Here is an 11675-nt window from a genome sequence, read left to right as displayed (position 1 = left end):
GAAGAAGAAGAAGCAAATCTAGCCCTGATGGCTTCAACTGACTCAGATGTAGACTCAGACGATGAATCAGAATCAGACTCAGAAGTAACTGATGAGGTATTTTCTGACTGCTCTAAATCTCAACTCATAACTGCACTTAACAAGGTCATTGAGAAACATCTCAGAGTGTTAAGTAAACAAAAAGTTTTACAAGAAAACCTTAACACTCTGACTGAACAAGCAGAACATTTTCAAGGTCTATATCAAGAAACTCTGAATAGAGTAAATGATCTTGAAAAGGGTTGTGCTGTGTGTCACAAACCTACTGATGAGCAAGAAATGGCTCTTCAACAGTTTGTGCATCTCAACCTTGGTAAGAGCAAAGCTGCCAATCTTGTTTATAATGTCATGAGACATAGAGGAGAAGGACTTGGCTATGAATATGGTAGAACATATTCAAAGCTAAAGACCTATCCCAAAAAGGTTGGAAAATCTTGGGTTTACTATGTTGTACCTCAGAGTGAAGAAGGAAAGAAATTTGGTACTCTGGAAGGTGAGGATAATAATCTGAGAGATTTGGGAAATGACAACTCAGAGGAACCAAGTTCCTCAGGATCTGGGAAGAAAAGCTCAGAAGATAAAAGCTGTTCAGAACTTGACAGTATTAGTTCAGATGTTCTGAAAGTTTCAAAATCTGAGGCTTCAACTTCTGGAACCAGAGGAACTCCAGTTCATGAGAAGAGTCAACCTAAAGGCTCAGAAGTTTTTAAAAGAAAGTCAAACCTCAAACCTCAGAGGCAACATAGGACTAAGGTTATTTATGATTCTAGAGTCAGTAAGTATAATCAGTCAAATCAATGGACTGGTGATAAATACAAACTCTGGGAGCATAAACAATCCAAGTCCTGGAATAATAACAGAACTCAAACTAAGAAACATTTTCAAAAGAGTTATTATTCCAAACCAAAACCTTTCTCTCACACTCAACAACACAGTAAGCATTTGTGGACTAACAAGCGTGGACCCAGAAGATGGGTACCAAAAGCTGAAATTATGTATCATTCAGATTTACCAACTAGGAAAGGATATGTCCTACCTAGAGTTTGGAAACAAGTTCTATGCAAAGGAAGAAGGGCTTATGTCCTTGACCAATGGCTGACAAGTTCTCAAGTGAACAATCAGAACTTGATCAATGAAGAGGAAGAATATTGGGATGACTTTATCATTAACTGTGATAAAGAGTTCCATCGTAGTGATTAAAGTTGTTTCTCATACAGCCTATCACTCAAAGAAGTATCATGAATCATTCATGGTATCTGGATAGTGGGTGTTCAAGGCACATGACTGGTGACAAACAACTGTTTTCCAAGCTAACCATGAAAGAAGGAGGTTCTGTTGGCTTTGGAGGTAATCAGAAAGGAAAGATAATAGGTACAGGTACAGTAGGTAATTCCTCCCTATCTATTAATGATGTTTGGTTAGTTGATGGACTTAAGCATAATCTATTGAGCATAAGTCAATTTTGCGACAATGGTTATGTAGTTGTCTTTAATAAGGAATCATGTACTGTGTCTAAACAATCTGATAACACCATGATTTTCAAAGGTCTGAGAAAGAACAATGTTTATAAAATTAATCTTTCTGATTTGAATGAACAAAAAGTGATGTGTCTTTTGACCTTGAGTGAAGAAAAATGGATCTGGCATAAGAGGTTAGGCCATGCTAACTGGAGGTTAATCTCTAAGCTTAGTAAGCTTGACCTTGTCAGAGGTTTACCTAAAATTAAATATCACTCAAACACACTTTGTGGTTCATGTCAAAAAGGAAAGATTACAAAGTCATCTTTTAAACCTAAGAACATTGTCTCTACCTCAAGACCATTGGAACTTCTTCACATTGATCTTTTTGGACCAGTTAACACTGCTTCAATCAATGGAAAGAAATATGGATTAGTGATTGTTGATGATTACAGTAGATGGACTTGGGTAAAATTCCTAAGAACAAAAGATGAAGCTTATGATGAGTTTAGCATCTTCTGCAAACAAATTCAAAATGAAAAAGGCTACACTATTTTAAAAGTTAGAAGTGATCATGGTGGAGAATTTGAAAATGAACCTTTTGAAAACTTTTGTGAAAAATTTGGCATTCTGCATGAATTCTCTTCTCCTAGAACTCCTCAACAAAATGGGGTTGTAGAAAGGAAGAATAGAACTCTGCAAGAAATGGCCAGAACCATGATGCATGAAACAAATGTAGCAAAGTTTTTATGGGCAGAAGCTGTAAACACAGCATGTTATGTTCAAAATAGAATCTATATCAGATCTAAGTTGAACAAAACTGCTTATGAATTGTTCAAAGGAAGAAAACCTGATATTTCTTATTTTCATCAGTTTGGATGCACGTGTTACATCTTAAATAACAAAGTCCATCTAAAGAAATTTGATGCTAGAGGTTATAAGGGTATCTTTATAGGATATTCTGAACGCTCAAAAGCATACAGACTATATATTTCTGAAACACACACTGTGGAAGAAAGTATGCATGTCAAATTTGATGACAAAGAGCCTGACCAAGTGTCAGAGCTTGTGGAAGGTTTATCTAGATTTCAGGTATCAGAGGATCAATATTCAGATATTCCAAACTACTCAGAACATCCATTCTCTGAAGTACCTCTGAACACAATAGTTCCTACAGACTCTGAACAACCAAGAACAGAAGCATCTGCTGAACCTGATGTTGATGAGTCTGAAGATGATGAGCCCCCAAGAAATACTTTCAAATACAAGTCATCACATCCAGAGGAACTGATCTTAGGCAACAAGGATAGTCCAAGAAAGACAAGATCTCAACTGAGAAATGAGGAATCATTAGTTGGTCTTATCTCAATGATGGAACCTTCAAAGATTGATGAAGCTCTGAAGGATGATGCTTGGATTGTAGCAATGCAAGAAGAGCTGAATCAATTCCAAAGGAATGATGTATGGACTCTAGTGCCTAAACCTTCACACAAGAACATTATTGGAACAAAATGGGTATTCAGAAACAAGCTGAATGAACAAGGTGAAGTGGTAAGGAACAAGGCTAGATTGGTTGCACAAGGCTATAGTCAACAAGAGGGGATTGACTATACTGAAACCTTTGCACCAGTTGCTAGACTTGAAGCTATCAGGTTACTTCTATCTTATGCTGTTAATCATGGAATAACCTTATATCAAATGGATGTTAAAAGTGCCTTCTTAAATGGTTTTATTTCTGAAGAAGTGTATGTTAAGCAACCTCCTGGTTTTGAAGATGTCTCAAACCCTGAACATGTTTTTAAACTGAAGAAATCACTGTATGGTCTGAAACAAGCTCCAAGAGCTTGGTATGACAGACTCAGTAATTTCCTTCTTGAAAAAGGTTTTGAGAAAGGAAAGGTTGACTGCACACTCTTTAGAAAGACAACCAAAGAAGACATCTTAATCATTCAAATTTATGTTGATGATATTATTTTTGGTTCAACTAATGCTGCTTTGTGCAAGAGTTTTTCTAAGATAATGCAGGATGAATTTGAAATGAGCATGATGGGAGAGTTGAAGTTCTTTCTTGGAATTCAAATCAATCAGAAGAAGGAAGGAACTTATGTTCATCAATCAAAATACACTAAAGAACTTCTGAAGAAATTCAATTTAGATGACTGCAAGATAATGAATACTCCTATGCATCCAACTACCAACATGGGCAAGTCAGATGATGAAGGAAAGGTAGATCAAAAGATCTACAGAGGTATGATTGGTTCTTTACTCTATCTGACAGCCTCTAGACCAGATATTTTATTCAGTGTTTGCTTATGTGCAAGATTCCAGTCAGATCCTAGAGAATCTCATCTTACAGCTGTAAAGAGAATCTTTAGGTATCTGAAAGGAACAACTAATCTTGGACTTCTCTATAAGAAATCCAATGATTATGTGCTAAATGGATTCTGTGATGCTGACTATGCTGGAGATAAAATTGAAAGAAAATCCACAAGTGGCAATTGTCAATTTGTTGGTGAAAACCTTATCTCCTGGGCTAGTAAGAGACAAACTACTATAGCTTTGTCTACAGCAGAAGCAGAATACATTTCAGCAGCTAAGTGTTGCACACAACTACTCTGGCTAAAATACCAGTTAGAAGATTATCAGGTAAGCAGTAACAATATTCCTTTATATTGTGATAATACTGCAGCCATTCATTTATCTAAAAATCCTATCCTACACTCTAGAGCCAAACATATTGAAATTAAGCACCATTTTATCAGAGATTATGTTCAGAGAGGCATTATAGATATTCAGTTTGTTGATACTGAAAATCAATGGGCTGATATATTTACTAAAGCCTTATCTGTTGAAAGATTTGATTTTATAAAGAAACATCTGAACATGTTTTCAATCTCTGAATGAAAATTTTTTTTTTTTTGGCAATTAAAGTGTAAGAGGTTATGTATATCAGAACTTATGATTCAGAACATCTGAAACACAAGCTCTGAAGTACTTGACTCTGATAGAGAATTTTAAATAACTCAGAGGCTCTGAACTATTTAAGTGGGAAACGTTCAGTATTCACTGCTGAACAGTTGTCCATTAAAATAGCAGTTACCGAGTAAATTTTCTGCACGTGGTCTACGTGTGTCAGGTAGTGGGTGGTTAATGATGATTTTTGGTATTCAACTTTTTGTCAATTAGCGTAACTTCCCAAATTTGCTTTTTTCGTGTTAACTGTACTCATTTAAATAAACTTACACAATACACTTGCACACTATTCACTTTCACAACCTACACTTTCATATTCTCTCTAAACCTCCAACACAATTTCTTTCTCTCTCGTTAGTCTTCCAAACCTTACCCTAATCTCCAACAATGGCTGGTGCTTCGTCTTCGTCTTCATCAAAGATTCCACCGTTCATGTTTAGACATCTTCAGATTGTTGGAAATGAAATGGAATTCCCAGAATCGCAACTAACGTTACTACCTGAGAAGATGGTCGACTTTGACAGTTTGAAAGAAAATGGGTATGATGTGAAACCGTACTTCTCTGCTCAAGGATGGAACAAGTACTTCGACATGTTGAATGGTCCTATCTATCCAGATCTTTTGAAGAAATTCTGGATGAAAGCGCGAGTTTTCTCTAAGTATGAAGCTAAGCAAGAGGAACTTGCCGCAATCGAAAGAAATCCTAGTCTGAAAGGAAAAACTAGGAAGGAGATGGGTCTTTTGGAGTTCACTGGTACACAGATTAGGTCTAACATCTGTGGTATCAATCTTACTTTTTCTCCAATACACTTCAATGCGTTGTTGGGTTTGGACAACTCTGGTTTGGTGCTGGATGATTTTGAAAAAGATACAAGATTCAGAGAAGAACTTCTGCACAGGATGTGCATTGATATGAAGTTGAAGGGAAAGGTTAAAGGTCTGACAGATGAGTGCAGGGTCTTATTCAAGATTATCTTGTCAACTATCAGTCCAAGAGTTGGTGGTACTGATACTATCTCGTGGCCTCATCGTCATCTGATTTACTTTCTTCTGACTGAAAGGAAAGTAAATCTGGGTAAATACTTTTTTGAGAGGATCTGTGAAGCCATCTTCCAAAGCAAGTCTCAGAGAAAAACAACTATTGTTTATCCTAGATTGCTTTCAGATCTTCTGTACCAAGGTCACATTGTTCAGAATCTGAAGAAGTTCTATCCAAAACTTATGGCTCAGAAGCTCTTACCAGAAGTTCTGAATGCAAGCTTCTTAACAAAGATGCACTTAATCAACACCAAGCTGGTTCAACCTCAACAAGAATTTAGAGTTAGACCTGAAGATCGTATGTATGTAGAAGGCTACCCAATTATATCTGAAGCTGATGCTGAGCATGTGATTCAGGACTACTTAGAAGTGCTCAGAAAAGAAGGTTTGGTTGTTGATAGAAGTATGGTTCCTCCAGCTCCTGTAAACATGTATAACCCTAAGAGGAAGCCAAAGAGGAAAGCTGAACAAGAAAAACCAGATCTTTTGGCTCAGAAGAAGGTTAAGGTTGAGCAATCTATGGCTGAGCAAAGAACTAAGAGGAAGCATGAAGAAACTGCAACCAAGGCTGCTGAAGGAGCTTCCAAAAAGCCTATGGTTGTTGAAGTTGACAGTTCATCTGAGGAATCTGACTCTGAAGATGAGACTGAATCTGATGAGGAGACTCTTGCTGCTCGTTTGAGGAAAAGACCTGCTCCTATTTCCAAAGATAAAGGTAAGTCTTCTAAGTATGTTTTTAATGAAAATGAGATTGGATTAGGTTACACCAAACCTCTCAGAACTGTTTTACCAACCACTGATAATCCAACCTCTGATAACCCCCTATCTGAACTGGAAAAACATTTGAGCCCTGACCCTCTTAATAATCACCCTCTTTCTCATGAAACTCAACACAAATCTAGCTCACCTCCAAAACCTTCATCACCTCAACCTGAACCTCAACCTGACATTCCACAATCTGAACCTCAACCAGATATTCCTGTCACTAAACCAACCTCTTCCACAAAACAATCCTCTCCACCTCCTGAACCAACCCCTGAACAAATTGCTCCTGAACCATCCCCTGAACATAAATCTCCTGAACCATCTCCTGAACATGTTCACCCTGAATCCACTTCTGACATCTCATCATCTGAACCAACCCCTGAACCCCATCCTAACCCAAGTGCTGAACATGCTTCTCCTGAGCGTATTCACACTTGTGCTCCCAAGCCTTCAGAGGTAGAAGTTGTGATAATTGACAACCCTACTCCTGAAATACCTACTCTCTCTACCATTCCCAATCCTTCACCATCATTATCCAACACTTTTAGAAATCTATCCACTCAATTTCATGAAGACTTGCTTAGATTATCTTCAATAAAGGACAGGTTCTTAGTTTGTCCTTCTGATGTGGACTTGGAAGTTTCACGCATTAAGGCAAGGATTTGCAATGCTCTGGATGGTGCTGCTGAGAAAATTAAGGCTGTAGTTGGAAGAAGAGACTTGGATGTAATAAGCTTCATGAGGGAGAGTATGGCTAGGGCTGAATTGAAAAGGTTAACCATGTTTACTCATGCTGGATTTGAACTTGCTAAGCTGGAAGAAATTGCTGCAGTTGAACACCGTCTGAATGCTTTCAAGAGTTCAGAGTCTGGAGTCATCTGGATAGAATCCAAGCTTTTTCAGAGTCTTGAAGCTCAGAGATCTGAGTCTGAAAGGTTAGAAGAAGCTGCTGCAAGAGTTGCCCAGTTGGCAAATGAGGTGCACCAAGAAGATGTGCTTGCTTCTCAGAATCAAGAGGATGTGCTGATGATAGACTATCCAGAGGACGGTGAACCCTCTGATAAAGGCAAGGCACCTATGATTGAAGAACCAGAACCTGTGATTGAAGATCAAGCTCCTGCTATGGCAGATCAGTTGCAGATTTTTCAAGAAGCCCTGAGGGAACAGCAAGAAGGTCTAGAACGTCAAAGAGCTGCTCAAGAGACATTGGAAACCAAGGTGGATGGTTTAGTTTCCAATGTGGGATCTTTGAATGATAAATTCGACCAACTCTTAGCCTTTCTTAAGAAACCCTAGGATTCTCTGCACATGTTTTTAAGTTTTCTTTCTTTATTATCTGTTTATCCTCTGAACAATTTTTCTTTTTAAGCTATGTTTGTTTTATTAATTATGTGGTTTGTTTTATATTCTGTTTGGTTTGCGTGTGATTATTTTTCTTGGTTAAATTAGAACATAAGAACACAAGATGCTTTCTAAAACAAAATTTTTTATTAATGATATGATAATGTTGAGTACATTGGTAAAAAGAAAAAGAAAAAGACAACCTAATCCTAATCAGATGGATAAAACTCAGAAGAAATCTCTGATTTCTCCTCAGCATCCTCTGATGAAATTTCAATGGGATCTGGGTTTTGCTCTTGTTCTTCTTCTTCTTGTTCCTCTTTTGGAACATAGCTAGCCAAGAACTCAACATAGTCAGCATCATCTTCATTCTCTTCAGCTTCAGAGTCTGATGAGATGATTATTATCTCAGCATCTTGTGGTATCTTGTTATCTTCTTTATCCTTCTCTTCGTCTTCGCGTTTCTCTTCGTTCTTCTTTCTCTTAAACTCTGCGATGCGTAAACTGAATCTTTTCATTATTCCAACTTTCTCTTGCTTCACTTGTTTCCTCTTGTTTTTATGTGAAGCAGGCATGTTAACTTGTTCCGTTTTATAAACCCTTGAGTGCGTTGGTTTTCGCTGTTGAAATTAATTCACCTTTGTAACAACCACTCTCCTTTCTCTTTGACTGTCTTGGTTATATAACTTTGTTTTACTTTTTGATAATGACAAAAGGGGGAGTAGTTACGCATTAATTGATAAGTTCCAAAACTGAAACCACGCCTTTATCTCGCTTTTATCTGTTATATTAAAAGTTGTTACTTTTAAGTTGTTTTACGTATTTCAAGGAGGAGACTAAGTTAGTTGAAACTGAAATAAATTTCATAAGTAAGGATAAGTTAAGAGTGCAATTTTAACTTAGCCTTATGAGACTTAGGGGGAGAGCTTGCAAACCTCTCACTCTGAAGAAAGATATGAAATTTGTTTTATTTCAAAACATCTTAATCTTATACTAAATTAAAATATCATGGATAAAACATAAAGTTCAGACTTTATGGAGTATCAATCTTAGGGGGAGCTTGCAAACCTCAGAAACCTAAGAGAAACATGATAAGTTAATTTAACAACAATTGTCAATTAATACTTATGTTTGTCATCATCAAAAAGGGGGAGATTGTTGGAACAAAATTGATTTAAAAATGTTTGCCCCTAAATCTATAAAGGTTTTGATGATAACAAAGTATTAATAAACAATTGGAAGGACTAAAAATTTATTTTAAGTGCGCAGATATAAGCATCATATAAGCTCTGAGTGAAGTTCAGAGGATGTGAACTCAGAAGTTCACAAGCGCTCAGAAGATGTTGGACTTCAGAGGTTACTACGTTCAGAGGATGAAGACTTCAGTACTTCCTGTCTGTCTACAAGCTTCATCAAACTCTGAAGATCTCTTTGAAAGCTGTGAAGATTCCCTTTGCTAGTCAACTCTTCTACCAATGGAGAAAAGGACCTTTCAAGTCTGATCAGCTCAGCTACCTCTGTTTTGTCTGTCCTATCTTGAGAACGTGGGTCTTCAGTTTTGTTAGCTGAATAAGGAAAGTCCACTCTGCAGTAGTCAAAGTAACTGAAACTCTTTCTTAGTTTTGGATACAACCAAACTGCATCAAGACAGACTGCTTGAGGACAAAAGGTTATCAACTCCAACGGCTCCTTTTGCAACGACTCTTTTCTAGTGGTATATATACTAGAAGGATCAGCTGCAACAATATACATTTTATCAAACAATTATCAAGAATTGAACGTGCGCTGAACAAACTCTGAACTCTGTGATATACAAGCTCTGAACCTTTCTCAAGTGTTTTTGCACTTTAGCCAAATACTCTGTACTATTTGTATTTGCTCTCTTTAGGTTCATCTAAGAGCACTTGTATATTTTTATATACTTTATTGTTACGTGTGTAACTTAAGCTTGTGTGCTTAAGTGTGAGACTTAAACTTGTGTGTTTAAGTGTGAAGTCTTAAGCTTGTGTGCTTGAGCATAGTTGTGAAGTCTCTTGCTTGTGTGCTTGAGCAGGTGTAATCTTGTGTGATTATAGTGAACTCCCTTGGAAGTGCAAGGGGACTGGACTACTCTCGTTTTGTGAGAGGAACCAGTATAAACTGCTTGTGTGTTTTTCTCTCTCTCTCTTGTTATTATTTGTGTTATTTATCCGCTGCAAACGTAGTTGAGTTAAGAACTTGAAAAAGTTTTAACTTAGCTAAAACACAATTCAACCCCCCCCTTCTTGTGTTTTCACACCTTCAAGTTTATCAACTCCAACGGTTATTTTGCAACGACTCTTTTCTAGTGGTATATATACTAGAAGATTCAGCTACAACAATGGACAATTATTAAGATTTGAACGTGCGCTGAACAAACTCTGAACTCTGTGATATACAAGCTCTGAACCTCTTATCAAGTGTTTTTGCACTTTAGCCAAATACTCTGTACTATTTGTATTTGCTCTCTTTAGGTTCATCTTAGAGCTGTTGTATATTTTCATATACTTTATTATTCTTGAGAAACTTAAGCTTGTGTGCTTAAGTGTGAAGTCTTAAGCTTGTGTGCTTGAGCATTGTTGAGAAGTCTCTTGCTTGTGTGCTTGAGCAGGTGTAATCTTGTGTGATTATAGTGAACTCCCTTGGAAGTGCAAGGGGACTGGACTACTCTCGTTTTGTGAGAGGAACCAGTATAAATTGCTTGTGTGATCTCTCTCTCTCTTTATCTTGTTATTTATTGTGTTACTTTTCCGCTGCAATCGTAGTTGAGTTAAGAACTTGAAAAAGTTTTAACTTAGCTAAAACACAATTCAACCCCCCCTTCTTGTGTTTTCACACCTTCAACTTTAACATTAGTTAGAAGAATAGAAAATACAGACCTCACAAACGGGCACGGAACATGCCCGTTTGGCCACTAGTTTTAATAACACTAATTCATATTAATTGTTCCACAATGTTTTACATATATAACGTACAAAGTAAATAATTATTTATTATTACAAAATAATTTCCAATTTCAAAATTATCATATTTCTGATTTAGTGTCAAACATTTACTACTACAATTTTTCTACACATAAAATGTCGTATTGAAATCCTACCAAAATTTACCTTAAAAAATATCACATTACTAACACATAAACCATATATCTGCATTAAAAACAATCATTATATTTCCAAATAGTTACATGATATAAAATCAATCATATTAAGGGATGAAATTAGTATGATATATCAAATGGAGAAATTTTATCTCATATTATTATACATATATACAAAAATATTTCAATCAATTAATGTAAATTATATTAATAGATGATCATTAGTTATATTGATGCTATGTTGCCTTTACAAGCCTGATGTAGGTTTTGATAAAGTGTTAAAATCTACTTAATGGGCATTTTTATTTTCCTATAAATAGAGGTTTGTTATTCAAGTTAAACTCATCCAATCAAACAAATACTAAGAGAAAATCAAATTTTATTCAAGAGAGGAAAGGTATGGCAAAGAGTGAGATGAAAAATATTGTTATGATTGTGGTTATGATTACAACAATGACTGTGTTCACTTTTGGAAAAGCTGATGATGCTTCTCCACCACAAAGCAATCCCATTGGAAAAATCATTTGCCTTGGCAAGTGTGCTTTCAAATGTTCAGATAAATTAAACTCTTTTTCAGCTTATGTAGCTTGTCTTGTAGGTTGTGGATTAACGGATTGCCAAAACACATCCTCCAAAGTTGCATATGAGTGTGCAACTAGTTGTGTTCATTCGAAGTCCAAAAATGTTAATCTTGGTATGATCATATACTTTACCTATTTTATTAATTATTTTTTTTCAAAAAATATTTTATTAATTATTATTCATATTGTATCATATATTTTGCCTTTTTGATTTAATTTGCGACGTTTCTCACGTAATTTGATTTATTTTTTCAGATGCTGATAGTTTTAATGCAATTGTGAATTCATGCATGGAAACCTGCAAGAATAGCTAATACACATGACATATTTATATTGTAATAATGAAAGTGGGTGACCTGAGAA

This window comes from Trifolium pratense, linkage group LG5 (genome assembly GCF_020283565.1).
Source record: "Trifolium pratense cultivar HEN17-A07 linkage group LG5, ARS_RC_1.1, whole genome shotgun sequence".
Classification (NCBI taxonomy): domain Eukaryota; kingdom Viridiplantae; phylum Streptophyta; class Magnoliopsida; order Fabales; family Fabaceae; genus Trifolium; species Trifolium pratense.
The sequence above is the reverse complement of the archived record's forward strand: the minus strand, read 5'-3'. Positions refer to the sequence as shown.